The following is a 27,886-nucleotide window of genomic DNA, read 5'->3' as shown; positions in this document are numbered from 1 at the left end:
AGTCCCTTTTTTAACAGTTGTGGGTATTCAAAAAGAAATCAACTCATGGAAGAAAGCTCTTGTGTCTAGAATCGTCGTGCTACCATATTTTATCAAGGCTATCCTTAGACGTGTCCCCCCTCCCCAAAAAAATACTGTCCTCTCATCTGTGTTGGGATCCAGTAGCCAGCTGCTCTATCCATCCTCTCCCCCTCTTTAAAAACATACTCATTTCTGATCACAAAATACAGGTAAGCAGCAAGGGCAGTGCCCATAACCCCTTGGATGCATGTGTCCCCAGCCTGACAATCTGTAAGTACCTTTGTACCACACCAGGCACAGCCTCCACAGGCATTTTCTCCTCTACTCTGACAGCGGTAGAGGATCGTATATGACTGTGTGGGATGTTTCAGACACACGCCCTACTCACAATGCAGGGTTCTCCTCCAATTAGTTTTCAAGCTCACTTTTGCAAATACTGAAACTGAAGTAACTGTTCCTTCTACTGATGAGCAAGTAAGTCATAGACAAATTATGCTGGCACAGCTCTGAGATGTTTAAGAATGGCTTTTCTTTAAAAAGTTACTTCAATCAGAAGCCGTGACCAAGGCCCTTTTTTGTGTCAACAGGCTGCCTGTGGCACTTGGGTGTCTGCCCATGGCACTTGGGTGTCTGCCCATGGGTCCCCACATCCCAGGGTGGCGCTGGAGGAAGGGCAGATCAGGCACAAGGAATAGTCATTTTTGGGCTCAGACCAGCAGGCCCGGGGTCTGGAGGCTCCTTCTCGGCTTGTTGCTGTAGCCCACGAGCTGTTCTTTCTTCCAGTAAAGAAACTGGGCCTTCTTCCTCTTCTCTTCCAGGGTGGCTGTCACCTCTGCACTCCAGCCAACCTCCTGAGCCCAGTGTCCCAGGTGGACAAATTTTCACGAAGGCTTCAGACACACAACCTTGAGGACAGCAGGAACCACCATCCACGTTTTCTTGTCAGAGAGTCGAGGGATCCCCTCCAGCACCGCAGGCAGTCAGGATGGCCCCCGCCTCGCTGCGTCTTGTGGGCCGCAGGCCTCCTCTGAAGGCCAAAGGATGCGACTGGGGCTGTACAAGGTAGACGCCGTGGGACCAGCTGATGTTCACGTGCTCACAGAGGAAGGCTAGGCACTTTAACTTGTTTCTGAGAAATTGCCAGAAACAGTGTTCATGGCGTCACGGCACATGACCACCACCTTCCTGCCAAGAGTACCTGCTTGGCCGTGACGGGTGCATGGGTGCCAGCAGATGGCCTTGGCCATGCAGTACCAAACCTGCCCTCCTGCCGTCTTCAGCAGTTCATTATTTTCCTTGAACAAATACTTACTGAGCATCTACTATTTACATTATACAGATCAGTGCACTAGAAGTATACCTGTCCTTGTGGACCTAACTTTCAGAGTGGAAGACCCAGAAAGTTAATTTACAAATAAGTCATAATAACAAGTCTGCTATGGATGAGTACAATGAGGGAAAGTGACCTTACGTAAGGCAAGGGTGCCGCTTGAGATACGGGGGCCTCTCTGGTAGGTGACGCTGAGCACGGCTTGTCCCCTTCCACCCTTTTAGCCTTTATGTCACTTTTATTTAAAGTTCCCAAGAGAAGCAAAAAGGCGAGGTGAGTTTTATTGCTTGTTTCCCATTTATCCTGCAGAAGACAATGGGAGCAGCGCTATAGCCCCAGAGAAGGATGAACAATTACAGATGCCGGTAGATCCACCTCCTGGAGAACCCACCTGAGAAAGGACCTGAGCCCATGAGGCATCCGTCCAGACAGTGCGTATGCCTTACCTTAAAGCTCTCCTTTTTAACTGGGTTCTGAAAAAGGCTGCCCATGAATTTTTATTTCTGCAAACAAAGCCCCATGTCTTCCTAGAAACAAACCAGTGGGTATCAATTTCTGTAGCATTTTGGCCTGATATATGTAATAGCTGATTTCCAGCATGTTTAATATCTTTTGCTAAAATGAAAAGGCTTTTTGTTGGAGTCAGAAATAAAATTGAACTAAGAAATACCCAAAACACTATTTGACTATCAAATCACTGCAGATGATGGCTTCACAGGTCCTAGGATTTTTACAGGTCTGTGCACAAGTAGAAAACTCCTAGTGTGCCAGCAACCCTGCAGAAAGCACTAGTGCAGCTGGGTGAGGGCTCCAGACACAGGCCGGGCAGGCAGAGAGGTCGGCGGTGCATTTGCTGGCAGCGATGCAGACTCAGCCAGGAGGGCGACACGCCTGCACTGCAGCCCCCTTCTGTTCAGGACACGTGCTGCTGACGGAGAAGTGGCTCCCGGGCTGTGTGCACAGCTGTTGCCTAAACACCTGGCCCCCTGCTGCTTCACATGAGCAGACCACTCAGCTTCAGTGCCAACTCCTCAGCCAGGCCTCTCTCACCATCTCCTCCAGAGTGGTTATTTTCTATTTCAGCTCCTTTATTTCTTTCACAATGTTTACCACAGTTTGTGTCTCTTCCCTTCTCAAATACAAATCCTTTTTGACAGGGACTGTGATCTGTCTTGTTGACTGTGGTGACCCCAGTCTTAACACAGTGCTGGGCCCACACTGAGTGTTAACAAACAGCAAATGAATGAAGAATGAATACATCAGTCGGAGAGCGCTCCTCTCTTGGAAATGGAACCACAACCAACCCTCATCATTGAGAGAAATGTGGAAAGACCTGGTATACTTGAAATAAATGTGTATGTATCAGTATACAAATCTATACAGCGCAGACATCATTTGATATAATAAAACTTAGTTACATTCTGTTGTATTACTGTCCTGCTCAATGAAAAAACATTACACACATTATGAAAATTTTTAGACAGAAAATTGTATGAAATGCTAAAACCTTGCTATTCAAAGTGTCCCATGGACAAGCAGCACTGGCATCAGGAAAACCACCCAATTGAAACAGCAGACAGAAAAGCAAGTGAAAAAAATGAAAGCAACATAAGGACCTAAGAGATAATATAAAGCATGCCAATTTACACGTAATAGGGGTCCCAAAAGGACAAGAAACAAAAAAGGGGATTGAAAGGGTATTTGAAGAAGTCGTGACTGAAACTTCCATCCAAGTACTGAAAGCACAGAGGGTCCCCTCAAAGATAAACCCAAACAGACCAAGACATATTATAATTAAGCTAAAGAAAAGATTCTAAAGACAGCAAGAGAAAAACTTAAGTTACAAGGGGCCCCATGTAACACTATCAGCTGATTTCTGTACACAAAACTTGCTGGCCAGAAGGGAGTGGAAGGCTATATTCAGAGTCTTGAATGAGAAAAACCTGCAACCTAAAATATATGAAAACAAATATGAGTATGTATATGTAGGACTGAAACATTATGATGTACACCGAAAACTGACAAATAAATTGACTACACTTCAATTAAATTTGAAAAAAGACCACATCTAGGATACTCTACCCAGAAACATTATACTTTAGAATACAAGGAGTAATAAAGAACTTCTCAAACAAAAATTAAAAGAATATAAATAAATACTTGACCTATCCTACAAGAAATACTAAACCATTTTCTATAAATAAGAACACATGAATCTACAGAAAAGAGAAAGCCACAGTTAGAAACGCAGTATCTATAATTAACACCAAGAGAATAAACATAAAGACATAAAAAAGGACATCAAAATAAACAATGTGGGAAACACTAGCAAGAAAACAGGTGAACCATCATCCCACATAAATCTGACCAATTTTCTCCTAGGGCAATCAACACAAGCAATGGGAATAAAAGCAAAAAAACGAAAAAACAAAAAACAGTGGGACCTCATTAAATTCATAAGTTTTTCCACAGCAAAGGAAATGATAAAACAGTAAGACAACCTACCGAATGGGAGCAAATATTTGAAAACAATGCAAGTGACAGGGGCTTCATCTCCACAAAATACAAACGGCTCATACAACTTAACAAAACCACAAGCCAATCCAAAAACGGCCCAAAGATCTAAATATGCAATTCTCCAATGCAGACCTACAAATGGGCAACAGGCACACAGAAACATACTCAATATTGCTACTTCTCAGAGAAGTGCAAATCCGAACTACAAGGAGCTATATCACTTCACACCACTCAGAACAGCCATTGAGAAAAAGTCCACAAATAATAAATGCTGGAGAGGGTGCAGAGAAAACCGAACCCTCCCACACTGCTGATGGGAATGTAGTTTGGAGCAGCCATTATGGAAAACAGTATGGAGATTCGTCATTAAACTAAAAATAGACTTAGCATGTGATCCAGGAACCCCACCCCTGGGCATGTATCCTAGGAATCAGGGAAGTCTACTTTGAAAAGGTAACTGCATCCCGATGATCACAGCAGCACTTTTTACGATAGCCAAGACACGGAAATGACTTAAATGTCCACCAGCAGATGACTGGATAAAGGGTTGTCGTATTTATACAATGGAATACTAGTCAGCTTTAACAAAATAAAATAAGGCCATCTGCCTCAACATGGATGGACCTGGAGATTGTCATTCTAAGTGAAGGAAGGCAGAAAGAGTAGAAAAGTACCATGTATCATTTAGTGGAGTCTTTAAAAAAAGAGAGAGAGACAAATTAACTTATTTACAAAAGAGAAAGACTCACAGAGAGATAACAAACTTATCTTTGGGGGGGTGCTGAGGAGGAATAAATTGGAAAAATGATACTTCCATATACTCTGTACATAAAATAAACATGTTTCTAATGTATAGCTCAGGGAACTATATTTAGTGTCTTGTAGTAACCTATAGTAAAAAGAATTTAAAAGGAATTAATGTATTTATATGCATGTCTGAAACTTCATGCTGTACACCACAAAATGATACACTGTAAACTGCTCATACTTCTTTAAAAAAAAAAAAAAAAGACAATCTCCTCCCTGAAAAGCTGCTGGGAAAAAAACCTGATGCTCTAAATTACAGCTGTGATTAGTGCTGGGAATAATCAGTCTGATGCCTCACATTGAATTAATCTAACAAAGTGTTTATTCAGTGCCTTATGGTGCCACCGTTGGGATGAAGACTAACAGTACCAGACTCCTGCCTTCAGTGGGATTTTCTGACATTCGTTTATCCATGAGAAATCTCTTCCTGGCCTGTGAAAAAGCAGAAATTCACTGTCTCTTTAATCAATTTACTCTATGTCCTAGGTCAATAGGAGGATCAATGGCAAGAAGGAAGTCTTGTTGTTTTTCATCTGGAAAATTCAACCTGCTTTCCCAAATGTCCTCATTCACTGATCCTCATCAGTGAGGATAATCTTTTCTTTACTCTGAGCAGGCTGTTTTTATTCTGTGGGCCTCCATAGCAGAAAGAAAAATCATTTTTGAAGCTTCCTCTTCTGTTGAATGTGCCTGGCACATTGGTGCTAAACAGGCAGTTCATCATAATAAGTGGAAACAGTCGCCCATGGCATGATCTGATTGAGTCGTTTAAACAAGCGCTTTGTGCTGACAAAGGGTAGGGCGATTATGCCAAAGGAATTCAAAGGTGCTTGAAACAAATGAACTGGAGAAATTTTTGGAAAATGTAGTGGGTTCTTCCAGGGCAATAGGCTTCCTGCATTCTGGCTCAGCCTTGAAGAGTATAGACCCACAGATGAGTAATTAAGACACTGCTAATTCTTCGGCCTTACCCTCGGTGGAGGCGATCAGACCGTCTAACTGCCACCTGAGATTTGCATTCTGAATCAGCAGTTTTGAGAGATGAACCTCATAGCGACCGGCTAGTACCATTCCGCAGGCCACGAGATTAATGCTCACGTTCGTGTGTGGGCAGTCGTTCATATGACAACTCCCAGTACACGTGCAGCCGTTCTAACACAGGAGTTAGACTTTAGCAGGGAAGTCATTACTCGTAATGCTAATAACCCTGCAAATGAGCTCCTTTCGCCAGAGCTTTCCCGAGACATCCCGTTGGTGCACTCGTTGGCTGGGAGGTATGTTTGTATATGTTTTCCAATGGAAAGCGCCCGAGGGTAAGCAACTTCCTTTGGGGGACCCATGCAAGCAAGAAGGGGTTAGAGCGTAATTCCAGGTCTTTCCCACCCTCTCCGCAGACCACAGCACAGGAGGAGCAGAGAGGCGAGCTCGGTGCCCCACAAGGACCCGAGAAGGACGAGCACCCCACGGCGGTCTCCCGGCGGGGCCGCAGGCTCCTCCTCCCTGTGATCCCAGACCCTGGCCGGCTCAGCCCTAGGGAGGGAAGAGGCACGCCCCATCCTACCTCTTGCTCAACTTTCCCTGAGTTGGCAAGGTCACCTACAGGGGTTCAGAGGCCAGAAACTACACTGGGAATGAGGATGTCCTCCTCCACTTCCAGTCCAAGTAGAGCAGCGGGTCTCAGCCTGGAGGCACAGGAGAATCCCCCGGCGGAAGCACCCGGACTCATCACGGACTCTGGTGATGGGACCCAGATGTGGGTTTGTTATAAAACTTGGCAGGTGATTCCAACCTGCAACCGGGGCCACCTCAGAATTGGCGGGCCTTACGGGGATAATGGGAATCACGTACTTTTCACCTGAGAAGATTAGATGCTCTTCACGTTTACCTTTTGTTACATCACTCTGTGTTCAATATGGTTCGACTCAGGAATGACTGGTGATTTGCACAGAAATAAACAAATGCTAAACGTCTGATGGAGAAGTGTTAATCCTTTGGTCTTCTGGTAGGTCATCTGTCAGGAGTCTAGATAATTCTGTTGGAGCCTGAAGATATGCCTACACCTGCCACTGTGCCCAAAGTGGAGGGTGAGCAGCTGGGGAGAAAGCTCATTGCCCTCCTGAGTCCTATGCATCATTTGATCCCTCCATCAGCTGCTCCACTTTGTATGGTAGTGGGGGAGGACAGAAGCACCTGAGGCTTCTTTTGTTTTAGCACCAGTGGCCATGTCTACTTCTTACCTGAAGCCTGCGTGCTTTATTGTGAGCACCAGTGTAAAGGAAAATCCACTGGCCACATTCCCTCAGGGCCAGTCACCTGAGACTGCAGGATGAAGCTGGAGAGTCCTCTGCCCTAGTGGAGGCTCCCATCAACCTGGAAACCCAGCTCCCTGAATGGCCAGCCTGAAAGCAGAGGTCAGAATCTACCAGATTCCAAGCTCTGCTATCCTTCTGAGTAGTTCATTTAATGGGCCTTCTTTAAATAAGCCCTCCTTCTAAAATCATCATCATTACTATCTCACAGAACCCTACTCTAAGAGGTGAGGCTTCTCTGCGGACAAGGTGAAGAGGTCTGGCGGGGAGCGAATGAGCGGCAGTGGCGACGCCTTTCTGTGGACACAGGGCCTGCAGCCCCCGGGCTGGTCAGAAAGGAAGGACTGAGCAGGCAAAGCTGCTCCCTTTACCGGGGTCTGTTTTTAAAGCTGAAGGGTGATTGCATTAAAATACACACTCAAATCATCTGTGAGTACAGAAAACATGGGTCCTAAATGGCACCTCCTGATCTCAGCTCAGTAATTTTATTTCCCTTATCCTCTCTTTCCTCTAATAAGGTTTTTGAAGAGTTCTGCTCTTGACCCCAAAGAGTCAGGGTCATGCAGCCTTTGTTCGGGTTCCCAGTGGTTGAGGAATACGTTCTTTGGCTACATTGACATACTTCGATAAATGACCCAAAGAGGAACAACACAATAGTTTCGTCGTGCTAAGAAAATGGCAGCTCTTTCCTGTTCTGGCTAACGTCACAGGCCCTGAGCCAATGGGGGTGCCTGTTGCTTTTTAAGACAGTATTTTAAAAGTCTGCGCTGTGGAGTCAAATTGCCCTGGTTCCAGTCTCTGATCGTCCTCCATGATCAAGGCCAACCAATGCTCTCTAAGCCTTGGCTGTCTTACCAGTGAAACAAGGGTAGTTGTAGTACGCACCTCACAGAGTGTGCATGAAGGCTGAGTGAGCTCAATAACCAAGGCGCCGTGAGAGTGCCAGACACACAGTCGATGTGAAGTAAATGCAAAGTGAGTTAGATGCTGTCGTTATTACTGGTTAACCACAAAACTCTCCCCTGGAGACTCTCTGAAGGCCTGACTGGACTGAATCTCCTGGAATCACTCTGACGAGTCAGCTTTCTCCACATCCAGAGTATTACAGCTGGTGACCCCTGGAGATGCCAAACACAGCCAACTGACACGACTGCCAGACCCTCAAGACCCTGGAGTCCATCAATACATCAATGTATACAATATGCAGGAATCTACCAGCATCCCCTGAAACGAGCTGAGTAAAGCCTTTGAATCAGGCCAGCCGGGCACAACTCAGTGAAAAGAACACTGCTTTGAAGTCAGAAGACAGGTTCCAGCACACTGTCCATTGCTTATTAGCTGTATGACATTGGGCAAACCACTTAACCTCTGTGGGCCTCAGTTTCCATCACTGTTAAATGTTAACTACTTTCCTTCTTAAAGTTCTTATTAAACTACTTGAAGTTGCCTTGTATGAAACAGATACACTATACAAATAGACAGTGGGATATATTATTTTCCTTACCTGTATTACTTGACAACAACTCCTTAAAAGAGTAAGAAATTTTTGCTACATTTTAGTGAATGAAATTGGTATAAGAGGCCTTGGATAAAGCTAAAAATAGACTTACCATATGATCCAGCAATCCCACTCCTGGGCATATATCCAGGGAGAACCTTAATTCAAAAAGGTACATGTACCCCAATGTTCACAGAGGTACTATTTACAGCAGCCAAGACATGGAAACAACCTAAACGTCCACTGACAGATGACTGGATAAAGAAGCTGTGGTGTATTTATACAATGGAATACTATCCAGCCATAAAAAAGAATGAACTAATGCCATTTGCAGCAACATGGATGGACCTGGAGATTGTCATTCTAAGTGAAGCCAGAAAGAGAAAGAAAAATACCCTATGATACCACACATGTGGGATCTTAAAAAAAAAAAAAGATACAAATGAACTTATTTACAAAATAGAAACAAACTCAGGCATAGAGAACAAATTTATGGCTACTGGGGGAGAAGGAGGGTGGGAAGGGATAAACTGGTAGTTCAAGATTTGCCAATACTAACTACTATATACAAAGGAGATAAACAAGGTCCTACTGTACAGCACAGGGAACCATATTCAGTATATTATAGTAACCTATAATGAAAAAGAATATGAAAAAGAATACATGTATGTACATGTATGACTGAACTATTATACTGTGCACCAGAAATTGACACAACATTGTAAGCTGACTGTATGTTAATAAAAAATGGTTAAAGAAAAGGCTGCAGATAACCCCAGGTGAGCCAGATGGACCCTGCTGATTCTGGGTCTGGCAGGTGGAGTCTGGGATGGGACACATCTTTGGGGGGGATTTGTGCTCTGGAGCTTCCTATCAGCCTTGAAGATCAAGAGGAAGTTGTACTGGAAACTTAAAATTTTAGAATAATCTTTTAAAGAAGTACAGCTGCTCTCTTGACCTCTGGGGGTGGAAAGAATTGGTCAAAGCTAGATTAGGGTTCTGGGTTCAGAGAGTCCTAAAGGATGGCCTGTCAGCACCTTCTTTTTTAGCATCTAAGCTTGAATGGTCAAGCAAGTCCAAGAAGTTTTAACCAGTGTGCGGCCAGTGTCCTCACGGTCAGTTTGTCATGCTGCTGTTTTAGGAAAGAGTGAATGAAGGCCAATCAGTCCTTGCTGGTAATGCCTCTCCCTGGTCACAGGCACCCTCAGTTTATGGAGGGGAAACCATTAGAAACCTTAAGAGGTGTAAAAGTTTCAGTCTCAAAAACTTAAATACCAAGAACTAATGTACTATCAGTGTCACTATTATTTTTACTAAGTTGGACTTTTGCCAGACTCTAACCTAAAGCACATGCAAAACACAATGATGACAATGAGTGGACCAAGACAGTTACTCAGGTAGAAATCTTATTTCTTTCAAGTTCAAGCTCACTCTCTTTACTCTTTCATCTTCTCAGGGTAGCTTCATTAAAGGCAAATGGGAAAAGGGCGTAATTTGTGTCATAACTTGTACTTCTATTATGAGGACGTCATCTTTATTTATTCCGTTATGTTATGAGAAACATTCATTAAGATAATATGACTTCTCCCCCCCAAATTTACAGCACTATTAATGTTCCCTTTTCAGGATCCAGAGTTCCCGGGGCATTCTTTCTCTTTCTGAGACTGTCATCAACTATTTCTAATGGCAATATTGCAGCTTTAAGTAGGAGTTGTCTGTGCGTCTGCGTGTGTGTGTGTCTGTGTGTAGGGTGAGAGTAGAGACTTTTTCTTCCTCTCCCAACACAGCCATGAGGAAGACAGGTTGGTTGTTGTCACTGCCATTCCAGGGACAAAATGACAGGTGTGAGAACCACCCACAGTGGCACCAGGATCTCCTCAGACTCCAGCCCCACCTTTTGCTGGACTAGGGAACCCCTCTATCTTAATGCAGAGCTTTAGTAGAGCTTTTCATCCCTGCCCTTGTTTTCACAGCTGTACAGAAGACTTGTTCGATGGCAACAGACTGAGAAATCTTACTTTAACTTGTTAAGCACATTAATAGAGTTACACACTCACTGATAAGAAGATGCAGAAAAATTCTTCAGAAATATATTTTTGAGACAAAGTACCTAAATAATAATGACATCTTCATGAGCCTTTTCAGTTCCAGCCAACAATTTTATGGTTATGTATAAACATGGGGTGAGCCCTCTGTCTTTACCTGAGATCGAAAATTCATTTAATCAGAGCCCATTTCATTTACAACTATGTGCAATTTTCTTTCTTAGTAAAGAGTATGGATGCAAGTGAAAGTGCTTTAATTTAAAAATTAGTAAGCCTTGATGAATTAGAAATGTTTTAACTTTTCAAAATCACCTGACCTTCCTGCTTCACCATTGCTTTGACCAACTTCCCTTAAGACAGACTGGTTTGAGGCTTCTTCCTTAAAAGAAAAGAGCCATAGGAGCGTCATATGCTTATTTTTCAATCACGTTCTGCTAACTTTAATATATGAGACCATGTGAGGGAAAAACTCAATTGTTCTCTTGGCAGCTACTTAGCTAGTTTACTCTTGGCTACTGCTTTTTTCTTTCTTTCCTTTTTTTTGGGGGGGGGGGGGGTTGGTGGTGGCTCAAAAGCTTTCCTAGTTGGAACCAGGGCTAGATCAAACTACAGACTTTCTGTAATCGATGCATTCTGGCTTCACACTGAAACAAGCTCGCTTTCCCTGTAATTGAAAATGTTTGGTGACTATGGCAATGCCCTTATTAGCCGTCATGGTCTGGGAGGCCCGAGGCTGTTTGTTGGTGAACGGACAGGCATCCTGTCCTCCCCCTGGTGGTTTGCTTTCAGGCAAGGAGCAAACCTCTACAGGGATATTCAGGGTGCTTGCAGCCTTATCCCAAGGAACTGAACATCTAGATGGGAGATGTGACATCTCTTCAGTCCGCATTCCCTACTCCTTCCTTGCCAGCAGCCATCCCATACTAAGTTCTAATACATAAGTCTTAGGCCACTTGCTCTACTGGACACTGAGCAGCTCTGCATCCTTCCTGTGGACACAAAGGTCAAGAACCAGATGGTCTCTGGTGTCCCTAGACCTGGCAGCCTTACATCTCCAGAACTCGAATGATAAGAAATTTGAGGAGCCAGGCACTTAATACCAACAGAAGGCATCCCACATTCTCTGGGACCTAGAAGGGCCAGAAGTAGGAATGTCTCCAGGATCAGGCCCAATAAGAATGAAACTGAGATGACCTGGACCATCACAGGTGAGGCTGGCAGACCACTCAGTTTCAGTTGCCTTCGACATGGCTCCTGTGGGCTGAAGATGGTGACTGTGGAAGAGAAGAAGTGGACAGCTTCATTTGAGGCTGAATATCTGCCCAGATCTCTGACAAGCTGAGCTATGGCTAAGTCGTGGGGCCACAAAGGGAGCTGTGAGGCTGTTACTTTTAATCAACTTCCCTTAGCAAATAACTGATAACTCTAAAAAGAACAAAGCTAGCTACGGACTGGCTGTATGACAGCTACAGCAATCATTATTTCCCAAGCAGGAAAGAACTAAATCAAAAGCTATAATTTAAAAGGATGATGATTTTTTAATTAGTTTTTATTAATAGAATTAAGCCCCTATTAAGTCTTGAGATGATATCAAATACACTAATAAAATGTTCTTCCCAGATGAAAATATATATGAGCTGAAAGATTTAAAAGTCACTTCTTGCATGTTGGCTTATAACATGAAATATTAAATGTATTAACTGGTGATACAAAGTAGCTTAAGGACATTCTGCATCACTAGCCAAATAGCTAGGTAACTGCTTATCAATCCTTATATGATGTATAGACCAACCCCGCATCAAAAGGATGTAAAATGATGGTATCAACTAGTCAGAGAACGGACACTTCTTACAAAGAACCAAAGAGTGAGGGTAGGTGTTATGTGCTCTGCTTGTATTGTCTTAACGGCAAAGGAAAAGAGATTGGGGCAGGATGATTTAGATCATCCACAAGTAAACTCTCCAGCGAAAACTATTAAAATGGGGTTGGAGGGAGAAGAATCTTCTTTCCTAGATACCCATCTAGCTCAGCTGCCTGGGGAAGCTCTGGCATGGAACTGCCTGAGGAGAAGAAAATGAATGGGCTTATCTCCTGGTGCGCCTGTAATTGCACCAGCTTAGATTCTGCGTGGATCATGCTGCCTTTCAGGAGGCCACTGAGCTCCCCTGGATTCTGTAACGATGAACTGCCACCATCTTGACTCCCCCACATCTTTGCCCATTAGTCACTCAGGAGCCAAGCCTCAGGGTTGTTCTCCCCCGCATTCCCTTAATAAGGTACCTGGCAGTTCCTTGAGTCTCTGCCTGCCTTTCCACTCCCGCCCTCGCTGAGGCCCCCGTTTCTGCTCATCTGCAATGCTGCGGTGTTCCCACTGCTGCCCCACTGCCAGCCTCTCTTCTGCAATCCCACTGCTCTGACTGTCTCCACTTTCTGGCCTCTACGGCCTGGCTTAAGCTTACATGGTAGGCCTTCCCTCCTTCCCACTGTTTCTCTGACAGGCACCTCACCCTCCGGCCAAATTGTTTTACCTGCCTTAACTCTCAAGCCCTCACTGGGACTGATTTTGCTTATGACTGGATTGCCCTACTGCTTCTCTGCCACTTAAAAGTTGGCCTGTTGTTCAAGGCTCAGCTCGAATGCCACCGATTTCCTGAAGTCCTCTTTGATAAGCTCACAGGGGAAAATGCACTTTGCTCACCTCTTCTGAGCACCTGTTGACTAATATTTACTTTTGATAGACTTGTGTGGGCTTTGCCTACTAGGAAACAAATGTGGTTCATTCATCTTTCTGTTCCTCTCAGTGCCAAAAGTACCTTGCACCAAAAACTGACTTGAAGAATGAATGAATTCAAGAGAAAGCCTCACCCAGGGGATATTTTGGAATGAAGACTCTGAAATGAAATGGGTAACCATGTGGACATTATAATGTCCTCACTGGCATGTCTCCCACATCCAGAGTGTATTACATTGCGGTAGTTCTGCCTTTTATAGGGATATTTCAGGAGGAAAGCCTGGGTGGAGAAAACAGTGACTCCCCCTGAGAGTTGCCTAAAAGTCCTTGTGTCTGAAATTCATGTTCTCACCCATGCCTGTGTCTACATACGATGGTCAACAGGAAAGTCATCAGTCACTCATTTTCCTCCTTGTTTTCTCATTACCAACCTGTAATATGTTAGACACACTCAGGATAATACATTTATAAAAGTGTATTATCTGAGCAGTGTTTCTAGTTACTTAGTAAAAAATACTATTACAAATTTGGATTTCCCTCCAGTTTTTTTCTATGATATTCTTTATTACCCTCATATCATTCTAAACTGGACTTTCATTTCACACTGGTTTTGGGTTGGGGGAGCGACACATTCTAGGCCCTCCGTTCACCCAAGAATGAGTCTCCAACATATATAGTTTTGTTGATTTCTGTTCTTATTTTAAGGCATTCTGAGCAATTTCCACTACATATAAAGAAAGCTAAGGCATTTTAAAAATGGTTTCAAAGTTAATTTTTAATGTATTCTGTTCTGTCCCCCTCAAACTTCGGATGTTCTGTCTTTGTTTAAAGAACACGACGTAAGAGATGCTGTGAAGTAAAAGATGTGACGGAAACTCAGATCACTTCAGTGTCATAATCAGCACCACATCACCTGTCTGACCAGTCAAGTGCTTCTCCCTGGAATGGTCACTGCAAACTGGAAACACATGTGGAGGAAGGAGAGGTGCTTTATCTCTGGCTCAGGATAAGCAGGGCTATGGCCCGAGGCTCAGGTTCTTTCCTTCTCACTTAGCGCTCACACCTTTGCTAACACTCAGCCACTCCTGCCTGACTGAGCTCCTATCTGAACTGTTATTCCAGCATGAATCACGGCCAGGGGCTCTGTACTTACTACTGTCATCTGCTCTAGCCCGTAACAAATGGCTGCAGACAGGACTGCAATTTTGTGATGTTTTAGTGGGTTGCAGTCAAGCACCTAACAGCCTTTAACGCTTCCTCTCTGCCCCCAAATCATGGGGGGGGGGATCTATCTGAACCTGATAAACAAAGCCCGTCAGTTCCAAGGATACAGCTCAACAGACTGCGTCTGATGCCCTCCTTTGACAACACACCTAGCAGAGCAAAACTATGCATACGATGCTTCTTTTAAAACACTGCAGGGATGTCTCAGTGTTTTCTTATTTAGTTCAGAAGGGGAAAATGAGAACTCCAAGTACTCGGGGTCTCACTGAACATCGATGGACTTCAGAATTTATACCTGTAATTTTCCACACATTTGGGCTCTTGGCAATGAGATACTCTCAGATCTTATGGTCTGCTGGCCTATGAAATATGCCACTATTTCTCTTTTCAAATACCATTTTATGCATTGGGACTGATAATGAAGGCTGTGTGATACCTAAGTAAAAGGCCAATAAATCTTTCACAACAGAGAAAATTTCTTAAATCACCAGGCAGTTGTCCAAATTTTCCATGTTTCTTAAGAAGTGGCCTCAACTCTCTTTGCTAGCTGCTACATATTTATTAAGTGCCACAGCAGTGTTTGTATAATACATTTTCATCCTCCGTTTTGTCCTTGAATAGTTTTTACCCTTAGCTATACACCTGTTTGAACCTTAGGGATCTCATATTTAAATTGCCTGATGGTTTTAGGCCAATGTTATGGACCAGTATTCTGAATCATTTAGTCTTTTTTTCCACACTATAGGCTCTTCAAATCAAGCCAATCTTGCTAAAAACAAGAGGATGGCTATTTCAAGTGAAGCATGGATACATGAATATTCTCAGCTCAGGCAAGGTGCTCACACAAGACAAGGCAGCTCTTTTTGAACGTGCCAGGGATGTCTGCTTTGGCAGCAACTAAGTAACACAGGCAGATTTTCCACAGGCTGCTGCTGTCCAGCTGGGAATATTACTGAATAAGTGCAGAGAAGGCAAGGAAATTAATATGTTTGTTTGTACATCAGCTTTGTAGGTTAGTGTGGTCAGAAATTCCTCTTGTGTCTGAGATTTCTGAGCTACAACGAGATGATTCTCCCTTGGGTCTGATCTGCCTTCACCTAATTTAAGGGATTCTCAGAGGCCTGCCTGCTGAAAACATCATTTCTTAAGAACTTTCTTAATGAAACAGCACATATTTACTAGCTAAGGCATTGCTACCAGGAAGAGTGATAACTGGTTACCCTGGGCTCCACTGGTTCCCTCAAATATTATCAACTCAGCCAGTTCCCCAAGTGGAAGCATCTCCACACTCAAGTCAACAGGAATGGGCTCAAAACTGTTCTGCTGGGTGGTCGATACCTCAAGGCAGAAACCAGAGCGTCCTGGTGATGGCCACTCCCTACCTTGGACATCAGCCTGCCCCAGACCTGTCACTGTCCAGGGCGTTCCAGGTGCTCTAGGTCTGGGTGCGGCAGGTCAGGTCTGCCATCAGAAAATGAAGCCTGCTCAGCATTCATCCCCAGAGTGCCTGAAACGCTCTCGTCGCCCAGAACACTTCGGAAGAAAACCACAAAAATGGCAGTGGTGTCCTGGGCTTGAGGCTCCTCTTGACTAACTGCTCTTCCCCCAAAGAAATACAATATACCCAGATGCAGGCAACTTCTGAGTTATCTGGGAAAGCTTACGATTTTTTAAATTGTCAAGGAAGTGTGTTATGAGATTGCACATAGCCCTCTGTTTCTTGAGAAATACTGTCAGTGCTGTTTAAAAACAAACTAAACAAAACAGAAGGGACGGTAACAGTAAAACAAACTGCACATTCACATAAACACGATGTAATTCTTGGGCTGTCCTCTCTTTTCCAGTTTTGAAGGGAGTCCTTTTGTGCTGCAGCCTGAGGGGTGGTCAGCGAACCTGCAGTTCAGCTGTTTCCCTACGTTATAAACAAGGCGTGGGAGCCCCGAGAGGCCGGCCAGGGCCTGAGGGGTTTTGCTGCGTGTGTGGGGCCGCCTGGCCCTCCCGCCCTGCACTGATTCTCAGCTCTGGGCACTTTTTATTAGATTACATGGCCTCTGCCAGAGCTCATAAATGCCTGGCTATTGGAAAAGATACTTTACTACAAATTTTACTCCATCACCCAGGAGGAGCTCCCAAAGCTGGGTCCATATGATCCCCTGCCCTCATCTGTCCTCCTGTGAGGATGCAATGGTTTTGTTTTTCAAAGTTATCCTGAGGATATAGTCAGATACATGGGAAGATATAGCTACAAAGATATTTTTGTAGTATTTTTCACAATAGTGGAAAAATTATAAAAACAGAAGTCCACATAGGAGATGGGTTAAATGATCAACTATACAACACAGTGCTAAGCAGTCATGAAAAATGATGTGTAGAAGGAGATTTACTGTCGTGGACAGGTCGTCTAAACGTATTGGCAAATGAATAAAGCAGATTTCAAACAAAATGGTTAGGTCTTCAAAAGAGGGACGGGTTTCTCCTTCTTTTGATTGTTTTTGAGATATTCTATAACTAATTATTGTTTTGTTGAAATCAGTGAAAGTTACCTTAAAAAATGCATCATTGGAGAACAAATGCAGTCACAGAATGACACTAGGAACATTTTCAAAACTGAGATTTAAGACACATCCTTTTTAAATTTCTATCCTAAGAGTTTGTTTCAGAATGTTAGCCCTTCCTGTAGGCCCCTTGGAGCCCTTGACAAAGAGGGAGTCCCAGGGCTGTGGCGGCCTCTGACTCAGCAGATCAGCAGGCGGGGGGTGCTCTGTCCCTCCTCTCCTTCCCCTGGTCAGACTGGCCCCCAAGTCAGGTGAGGACCTGGGAGGACAGACAGGCCATGTCCCTGCCACAGGAACATGTAACTATGTGGAGACAGAAGAGTGGGGCTAAGGCCTCTAGAGAAAATGCTTTCTCTCAGGAGGAATCTATTAACCAGGAATTTGGGAAAATGTCATCAACCCTTCCCTGGATTTTCTCCTTTCAGGTCTCTGCACGAGCAGAAGCCTGTGGCCCTCTTCCCTCTCTGGGGCTCCCTTTCCACACTGTGTCCTTCCTGTTTCAAAGCAGAAGCATCCATTTTTCTGTGGTGGGTGGATTGAGGGAAGATCGGATGGAGTAGGATGATGAAAAGGCTAAGTGAGAAAAAAATGTCAGCTGAAAACTGTTTACTCTTTGCTAGGAAATAGAGGTGAAAATAATTGACTGGATTTTGATGTATTCTGTTCAGCAGTCCAAACTGAACTTCCAGCTTGCTGCAAGGTATTAAAGGCTTAGTTCCAGCTTTTGGAGTTTTCAAGCACACTCGTCCTCCCCTGAGATCTCCCTCAGAATCACCTGGAAGGGGAAAATTCCACTTTCTTTCATGAATTGGGTTTATTCTGCACCTTCTCTTAAATAAATGTATATTTAAAGTTTTATTTATATATATATATATATTTAATGAAGTTTAGTAGAAATAGAAACATAGGCAAAAAATGCTATAGTTAGTCAAAAGAATTTAATTTCCATCCTGGAATGCTGAACTGGAAGGGTAGGAATTCTTTCTTAAGAAAGTCTCCCACCAGCTCAACTTACTCTCCAGGTATCATCCTCATCTGAGTGTGTGTATGTACTATGTTCTTATGAAGTCCTTCAGTCTTAGGAATGCTTTTTTTTTTTTTTTTTTTTACTTTTTCCAAATAGGCCATAATCTTCTGGAGGGCAGGGACTGACTGCTATTTCCTTCCCAGTCACTCATTCATTCATTCGTACAATGTAGTGCAAGGCACCACTGAGCGAAGCACAGCACTGCTGAGCTAGCAGCCGTGGCTTCTGTCCTCAGGAGGCGAACAGTTCTCTCAGGAGGCCAGCATGGGGCTCTGGGCTTCTGAACTGATGAAACGAATAAGATAATAACCTCACAAAAACTTTCATAAACAAGGTCACAGAAAGGCACAGAGAACGCCACGCTTGTCACAGCATGTTTTGCAATAACTGAATAACCTGGCAATGCGTTTCTACCTACATCACACATCGCCTATCACTGTGCTGCCGCTGCCACCTGAGGCTCCTGACTGATGGGCACCCTCTTCCTGTGTCAGTGAGCTTCCTGGTAGGGAATGAAGACTGTGTTCTATTAGCATTTGTCTGTTTTGCAAGCTCCTACTTAGCATGGCTGGCAGGATGATTGATATTCCCCTTCCCCAGTGAACCTGAGCTACTGCCTCAAAGAAGCCCTGAGGAAAAGAGGTGAGACACAAAGGAATGTAAATAAACAACCACTGAAATGTTGCCAGAGCCTGGAATTCCCTTTTTCACACCTGCAGTCCTGCTTCCTCACGTGTGCTGTCAAGAGCTCCAAAGCCACAACCTCGTCCCAAAATCAACCAAAGACAAGAACCTAACCAGCAGCAACAAGAGACGTGAACAGAAAACCCTGTAGAAGGAGAACTGATGCTAATACCAGACTCTCGATACCGAGGGCGCCCCTCCTACTGATTGCTCCTTTAAGCTCATCGCAGCTCATCTCATTGGTGCCACACTTCACCAGCGTAATTTACAAAAGACAAGCTCACAGTTCAAGATGTGCAGATAGTAACTACTACATATAAAACAGATAAGTTTATACTGTATAGCACAGGGAATTAAGTATATTCAATATCTTGGAGTAATTTATGGTGAAAAAGAATATGAAAACAAATACATGTATGTTCATGTATAACTGATGTATTATGCTGTACACCAGAAACTGACAAGACTGTAAACTGACTATACTTCAATTTAAAACACACACACACACACAAAATAAAGCTCAGAAGATGGAAAGTTCTCTGCTTTGAGCTAGAAAGCCTTAGAGATGCTAGTTCTTATAAGAGCCCCATGTGGCATTATCTTTCTTTTCAAAAACACAAAAAATTGACCATCTTAACTATTTTAAGTATACATGACAGTCGTGTTACCTATGTGCACACTGGTGTGCAGCAGACCTCTAGAACTTTTTTCATCTTACAAAACTGAAACCCCGTGCCCACTGAACAAACCTCCCTTATCACTCCCAATTCCTGGCAACCACCGTTTTACAGTCTAAGACTTGATTACTTGCCACATCATCTGTATCTTGTTCATCCAATGATGGACATTTATGTTGCTTCCACCTCTTGGCTGTTGTGAATAATGTGCAATGAATATGAATGTCCAAAAATGTCTCTGAGATCCCGTTTTCAATTCTTTTGGATATATACCCACAAGTGGGATTGCTGGATCATAGGGTAGTTCTATTTTTAATTTTTTGAGGAATCTCCATACCATTTTCCATAGTGGCTGCCTCATTTTACATCCCCACCATCAGTGCACAAGGGTTCTATTTTTTCCACATCTTTGCCAATATTTGTTATTTTCTGTTTTATTTTTTTCTTTTCAGTAGTGGCCAAACAGGTGTGAGGTGCTATTTCATTATGGTTTTGATTTGCATTTCCCTGATCAGTGATGGTGAGCATCTCATCATGTTTTTGGCCATCTGTACATCTTTGCGGTCCAACCACAGCATGACCAGGGATTTCTAGCTAGACCTTCTACGTGCCCTCGGGCTTTGGGTATAGGAAGACTGGGACTTGGTTTCACTGTATTTGACAACTGAAGGCAATCAACATTTCACTTCCATGCTGAGTAAGCAGTGACAGTTTGTTTTTTTTTTATGGCCATTGCCTGATATTTCACTTTGAAAACAAGCTGAAGATATTGATTGCTGTATGCCCAGGGGAAATAAGCTATTGATGGAAATAATGGGAAAAGGCCAACTGAACAGATGTATTTCACTTGGAAAAGATAATTTCTCTCCCTCCTGGCATTTTATATCAAAAAAGAGAGACATTTTGAATATAAAAAGAGATATTAAGATTTCCTGCTACTTGTTTTCTGTTAATAAATTTTCATAATGAATTACAAAATGACCCAATTCATTTTTTGAAGGCACTATGTTAAGAAGAGACAATCTTTCACCAGAAAAACCCAGTGTGTGACAGCAACTCCAAGTAGTCATATGAAAAATGATCATGTCCACATATTCAAGTTGGGATTATGAAGGACAGCAGTCACTGTGTCACTGTTCGCCTGTCACAGGAGCAGCAGGGAGGTGAGAGCCTCGAGCAGGCAACAAGAGAAATTCCATATTTTTTTTTTTTTTTGGTGTGGGGCAGTAATCAGGTTTATTCATTTATTTTAATGGTGATATTGGGGATCGCAGGACCTTGTGCAAGCTGGACATACACTTTATCACTAAGCTATACCCTCCTCCCCAGGAAATTCTGTATTACTCTCCTTTCCTGACCTTCCTTTCACACCCATTTTCTGTGCTCCTCCCTGGAGACCCGCTGGCTGAAGACGCACGGCTCTGATGCAGTTGCTTGCTGTGAATCACTACTTGAATGTCCACACACATCTTAAATTCCACGTGGCTTTTTACCCCCAGATTAGTTCACTCACAATGTTAGGTGGTTAAATAGAAATGAGCACTGGAAAGGGGGAGAGGATGGGGAAAGGATCAACCCAGAAAATAATGATACACCTGCACTCAGGATAAGGGGCTCGAAAAACTTACTTTCTCTAAATGAGGGTCAGCAAAGAAGCCAGCTAGGATCGAACGACGAGGCTGCTAATTTCAGCTGCAACCCTGGACACAACAGCCCTTGGAAATCCACCCAAGACCACCAATCTGTTAAAAACCCAGACCCTGGCACCCAAGACACCTCAGATTCCACATATTCTTGCAAACCTTTTGGCGATCTGTGACTGCTTTTCAAGAGACACTCCGGCGAGACTGTCCCTTGCCCTAAGGGACTATGGATCCCTGCTGGATAAAACTTTTTCTTAAACATCTACTGGTCTAATCTTTTCTTCTCTGGGGCCTCCACTAAACTGTTTTAATATTGATTTTAAATGTTTCTAACATTAGGGTCCCTATCCTTACTTCTCCTTTGGTTCACTGGGCTAACACTCCAACGTCCGCCTTCTAAAAACCTAAACAAACAGGCAACACGGATCAATTTTTTTAAGACAATTTTTCCGTTTCAGTTGCCCCTTTCATCCCTTGGCTAAAATTAGTTTTATATATTCAGCTTCTGTCGTTTCAACCGTCTTATAAAATGTATTTCTTCTCACCTAGAGTCAAACTTCAAATATCTGTACAACAAGGTAATCAATCAATCATCCAAGACGGCCTTTACACACGCACCCTTGATGGACACCAACCCTTCGTTCACCACCTGCCCGGTGACAGCCAGCTAGTTTAGGACCCCAAAGAGACCCTTCATTACCCGGGATCAGCAGGAAGTAGCTAGAACAGTCATCACCATCTACGTCCCGAAGATGTGGGGTCCTATGACTAGAGGGGGGAATGTTAGGCAGTTAGACAGAAATGAGCACTAGGCAGAGGGAGAGGAACGGGAAAGGAGCAACCCAGAAATCAACAATACACCTGTCCTCAGGATAAGGGGCCCCAAAAACTTACTTTCTCTAAATGAAGGCAGCAAAGAAGCCGGCTAGGATCGACTACTGAGGCTGCACAACAGACAGAAGGACCCAGCTTAACTCGACCCAATGCTCATTATAATGAAATTAACACTGCAGTTTGAGCCCCCCCTCCCTGTGTGCATCATGGATAAAAACATGCGTAAAAGACATGGGGGGACATGAGCACAAGGAACTGAGCCATAAAACAATCACAAAACGCCCCTAAGCCAGGATGTAAAAAACAGAAAACAAAGGAGCGGCGCCATTTTTCCTCTCTTGGACTGGTCCGCTCCCGAATTTCGGGAGTGCACTATATTTTAATACCCTTTTGCTTTACCAATAAAATCTTGTTGTACCATGCTTTCTGTCTCTCCCTAAAAATTCTTTTTTTCCAGGTGACTAAGAACGGAGGTAACTCTTATTCCCCTCCTTCCAGTAACACTACTTCCAATGCTAGTTCTTGAAAGGAACTGAGACAACATATAACCAAACCCTATCATTGTACAGAAGAGAAAGCTGAGACCATGAGAAGTAATACTTGAAGGTCACCCAGCTTGTCAACAGCACTGTTTCTGAATTTTCCCATTTCTTTTTCCTGACAATGACTCTGCCAATTTCCCAATTAGGATCTTACCTGGGGATAATTTTTGCATCTCCCTAATTCTTATTCCATTTACACCATCTGTCACCAAGTCTTAACGATTTTTGTTTCAAGATTCTCAGTGTTGTCACTTCTCCTGTATTTCACTTCTGCTAGTTTTCAGCACCTCATTACCCCACCCCTGAATTTCCCAAGTTAATGTAATAGCCTCCCTATCTGATTTACCTTCTTATCTGATCTACTGGAATCAACTTTGACTGCTCAGTACACCGACCAGGGCACATTTTTTAAAAGACAAAAAAAAGCAGCGTACCTACCACCACCTTCGCTCCGCTCCCGGCACCTTTCTGGTTTAATTGGTTTGGGGAGGAGCCTCTGCAGGTGTTTTCTAAAAGCAAGTTCTCCAGGTGATTCTAATGAGTAGCTAGACTGACAAAGGTCATGATTACACTTTAAGAGAAAACACCTTACAGAAACAATAAAACTTAACCATAAACAATGATCTAGAGCAGTCAGTTAGCCAGTTTTCTCCCATCATCTCGTAACAGAAAGTAATACATTATAGGCAAATAAGCACATAGGCAGGAATTTATTAAATACAAACACCTGCTTCTGAATTAGGTTGAGATGGTCAGTGGAAATTGGGGCCATCTTCCTATGCCTTCTGCAACAATCTCAATAAAAGCCTATGTTGAAATTTTCTATCAGAATGATGACCTAGTGATACTGTAAGACTTCTATTCATTCGTCCACTTACTTGTTCACCCTCTCTGTAAAGCACTGTATTAAGAACCCAGAGTAATAACCAGTGTTTGAATTCCATAAAAAGGGGGAAAGTACGTGGGCATTGATAACCGTGTTGCAAAACAGAGAGTGAAAGTGGAGGGGAGACATACAAAGGGCTATGGGACTTCAGACGATTGAGAGATCACTTCTGGCTGGTGGACCTGGGGAAGGCAGCCCTCCACCTGGTTTCTGAAGGAGGACATGATTTGGGGAAAGGGTTTTCCAAGCCCCGGGATCAGCATGTGCCCAACCACGAAGGTGGAAAGACAGGACAACAGCAAGTGTCCCAGCACAGCTGTAGCACAGATAACGTAATAGGATACATGGGAGAGAAAAGACTGAGTTGGATGGGGCCAAATCAAGAGGCTCTGGGGACTCATTTAAGGGGTTGTTTTGTTTTGAGAGAGAGAAACCTTCCAGTTGGGCAGTCCTTTTAGACAATCAATTGCTCTGGCATCAGTGAGCAGGGAGGACTGGCCACGGCAGCAGGGAAAACAGTTGGAGACTCTTTATCCCTGTCGAGTGGACCTGAACTGGACTAGAATGACAAGAGGAATGGAGGAGAGGGCCCTTGTGAGAAACGAGAAGTGAAACCCTTCAAACCTAGGAGCTGGCTGTATGTATAAGACTAGGGAAGGCACTCTAGGTGATCTTGAGATGGGCGATAAGGAGGGCTGATGGTTCCTTCATTAACAGGTGATTCAAGAGGAGTGGTTTAGGAGGAAAGATCATGAACATGATTTTGAATGTATGAATGCTGGGTATCTGGACAGCAGTGTCTAGGCAGCAGCTGGAAGTCTTGGGACTGAATTCAGAGATGGCAAAAACTGCACAGTGGTGACAGGTGGAACCCTGAGTGCAGAAGAGATCCTGAGGGAGGGGATGGGGAAGGAGGTGAAGGAAACCCCGTAGGTGCAAGCAGAGAGGAAGGAGAAAATGCAGTTAATACACCGACTAACAGTTAGCTTACAGGGAGTCCTTAGGGGATGAGGGGGTGAATCAGTCACTGGATTTTGTCACCATGGTTACACTGGTGATCATGGAGGGATCACTTTTCACTGGAGTCTTAATGATGGAATCCAGATTTCAAAGAGTAAATGTGTCAAAGGAAAAGGGAAATAAATTCAACAGAGCATGCCCAAGTTCAGGATACTCTGTACATCAATCCAAGAATGTAACACCATGTATTTGAGAATGATTTCAGTAAGAGTGTGATTAAAGAGTATTTTTTGCAAACAGTGAGCACTCTGTTTTTCTTAAACATTCCCTACATACAGAGTTCCTCTAGGGCAGAAATGGTGTCTTATCTGTCTTTATACTCTACCCACTCCTGCCCTCTGAAAAATCAAACTGGAAAAGCCAGGCCCTAACCCCACGACTCGATCTAAGCAGGTGCTCTCATCATCTGAGGTCTCTCTGGGTGGATTTCCACGTGGCCCAGAGTGCAGGGCGGGAAGTAGGAGGGCCTCCTCCGGGGAGGGCCCTGCAGAGGAGCAGGTGAAGCCATTTCCCACCCATAAGCCTCACAATACCACTGTTAACTGAGTGCTGTGCACCTGGCGTTGTGCTAAACCAGGCAGGACAGTGGCTCTAGGCCCTGCCCCTCTCCCCTCCTTTCTTAGCCCCCTTCCCAGCCCATTTCAGGGCAGAGGTCCTTCTCCCTGCAGCCCCCCGAGCCCTCTCCCTGGCTTCCATCTCTCCTCTTCTGGAAGTGATCCTGCCTCTCAGACTGCCCTCTCCTGACAGTGTTCACCCACACTCCTCACTCGCCGCTCAAAGGTGACCATGTCCCACGGACTCTCCTCTCTGTACGTGGCGGGGCCCCTCGGGGAGAGCTCGTCCCCCCTAACGGTTCTAGCAGTCTTCCCAGGACTTTCAAAGTGCTCTTGAGCAGCTCATCCCAGCCCATGTGTGGCAGCTGCTTCACTTAAATGTCCTTCAGGCACCGGAAACTCAAGTCCAAAGCGAACCTCATTATCTTTCTTCCTCAGCCTGCTCCTTCCCGCGTGTGGTGTCATCTTCCCCCTAACCCAGGGCCACCCTCCTGCTCCCTGACCCTTGCCTTCATGTTCATTATTCGCCAAGTTTTGTTACCTTTGTCAATGAAATGTCTGAAATGTCTCCAAATCTATTCCCAATGTGCTGTTTCCACCCCTACTTTCCTAACTCTGGTCCTCACACCTTGTGCTTCAACTCTTACAACAACCATTGAACGGCTCCCAGTCTCCTATAAAAGCTGTCTCAAATACTATTGAGGTAGAGTTCCAAATACAAATATTGTCACCCTCCCACTTAATTTCTTGATGACATCTGATTATACCAAATTTAAATTCCTTTGCTTGGCATAGAAGGCTCTTTTCACGGCCCCACCTTTCTTTCACTGCCCCTCCCCTTTCCCGGTTAGACCGTGTGATAGCTGCATTACCTCCCGCTGTGCCACACAGATGAAATCACACTTGTCACTCAAGGCCCAGCTTAAATGTCACCTCTTAGGTGGGGTCGAATCTTCTACAACTCCGCTCAGCAGATTTAGGGACCTGTGCCTGTGGGCTTTCATCACCCCTTTGCTGATACTACTCATACTTGTCCCACTATCTGACTTTCCCCGTCACCCCGCCCTCCCCGCTGGGAACGCGTGTACAGACTCGTACCCACCTTTATCCCCTGAGCTCCGAGCAAGGTGCCTGAACTGAACCGAGACCATAAAGAGCTCGCCAGCTTTTTGCATTTTTTTTTTAGCTTTTAAGCGAATGATTCTAATTAATTGATTCAGGTCCCTTCACCTCCATGGATTACAGACTAGTTAAAGCAAAGTACAAGGCAAGCGTATACTTTTCTTTTGTCAGAAACAGAAATCTGTACCTCCTTAAACTATGGTCACTGGACTAGATTTTCCCAATAATTATTTCATGGCTTTTGACCTTTTCAGTACATTGTTACTATCTTCTTCACGCCCTAGTTTAGGTTTCTCCTGACAATAACTTATCCTTGAGAGATAGACACTTTAGAGAAACGATTCATTTAAAACTTGCATTTTTGTAGACATCCTCAAGGAATGACTGTGATGGTGTCTGTGTGTATAGACACATATCAGCATAAACACATTTGATAAGGAACTGTTCAACAGCAGGCCAATTCAACAATTCACTTAGTGAGTAGTTATCACCTTTCATGTTCAATTTAAGCCAGTTCTGGCTGGCAACTAGCAGGCTCACTAACAACAGAAAAATATATCTCAGAAGAAATCAGAGGGCCAACTTAAAAGAGTTTGGTGGATGGATGCTTGGCCACAGATGCAACAGTGCAGACGGGGCAGAATCAAGTCAGAACTGAGAAGGGCGTCAGTCTGATTCCCGCTCCCATGGCTCACCGTGGGGACTGAGCATGCACAGCAGTTTCTGCTGAAGAGTCAAACTGACATTTTAGAATCCCAGGAGTCACAGACCCACTGTAGGAGTTGACAGTGGAAACGTGGGCTGGTCAAGGAATGTAGCTGAGGGGTGAAAAGTTGCTTGAACCATATTTGCAAGGCCGTCCTCTATATCCTGCTTTATTTATATATACACAGGACACTTCTGTTCCCTAAGAATATTTACCAAATGTTAGGCTAAAATGCAGCCAACACTTGAGAATGTTTATTTTGAAATAGTGGTGGATAGATACAAACTCACGACTACTTTCATAAAAGTCCTATTTTTTTCCCTCTTCAAGGTGGTGTGTCACTGAGTGTGGAGGGAGGAGAGTTAGAAGACCCAGTCCTGCCTGAGTGACGGCTACAAAGCAGGCAGGAGCCTGGGTTCCTAAGGCTAAGGTGTCTGGCGACTGTGGCACGCTGTCTAGTGCAGAAAGGGTGGTTGAACTGGGGCTGAGAGGAAATGCGTTGTTTTTTTGCACTGACACCCAAGAAGGACTCTGTGAGGTGTGTGGGGCAGAACTCGGCTAGGGCTGCCTCTGCTGCACACGCCCTCCCCCTCCCTCCCTCCCTCCCTCTTTCCTTCCTTCCTTCCTTCCTGCTGGGACCACTCCAGGCAGGACTCCTGGAATTTGGTGCATCTCAAATTTTCATGAACCCACAAATCCTATCCTTGCCACTTATAAGGTCTCAGCTATAAATATTTTCCTAAGCTCTAGCAGTAATTAGATAAGCTACTTGGAAAGAGAGAGCATGATACATCAGTTAAAAACATATGCAAAACCAAAGCTCATTAGAGAAAGATAATATTCATGCAGATTTTACAAACCGTGTCTTTAGGGTGGCCCAATAAGTAGAAATATGGGGACCCATGCTTGTCACTTTTCATGCACATGGAGAGACTGGAAGGTACCATTCCTAAAGGAAGGGGAGGAACAGCCTAGGACCAATCATTAGAATTAACAGAACCAGTGACACAGATAAAGTATTACTGTTAGAATCAAGATTGCTTAGTATGTTTAGAGCAGCTGAATAACAATTATCTAGGCAGTAAGAATAAAGACTTTGAGTAAAGCTGACCCTGTTGAGCATGCAGCAAGTGAAATTAGTGAGACTGAGCTAC

The 27,886-nt window shown here is 44.1% G+C and overlaps 2 protein-coding genes across 16 annotated transcripts in view; one reads left to right on the top strand and one right to left on the bottom strand.

Moving 5' to 3' along the window:
- Nucleotides 1-2,780, top strand: part of PHTF2 (putative homeodomain transcription factor 2) — a 164,887-nt gene extending 162,107 nt beyond the window's left edge. For all 14 annotated transcript variants that reach the window (XM_072965158.1, XM_072965156.1, XM_072965157.1 and 11 more), the window contains 3 exons: nucleotides 840-1,083; nucleotides 1,661-1,782; nucleotides 2,509-2,780. The gene's annotated coding sequence lies outside the window, so the exon portion shown is untranslated. The remainder of the gene's footprint in view (nucleotides 1-839; nucleotides 1,084-1,660; nucleotides 1,783-2,508) is intronic.
- The window catches only part of MAGI2 (membrane associated guanylate kinase, WW and PDZ domain containing 2), a 1,098,388-nt gene that overhangs the window by 11,472 nt on the left and 1,059,030 nt on the right, over nucleotides 1-27,886 (bottom strand). The window lies entirely within an intron of this gene.

Source organism: Vicugna pacos, chromosome 7 (assembly GCF_048564905.1).
Source record: "Vicugna pacos chromosome 7, VicPac4, whole genome shotgun sequence".
Classification (NCBI taxonomy): domain Eukaryota; kingdom Metazoa; phylum Chordata; class Mammalia; order Artiodactyla; family Camelidae; genus Vicugna; species Vicugna pacos.
Note: the sequence above shows the minus strand (reverse complement) of the source record. Positions and strands in the feature narration are given on the sequence as shown.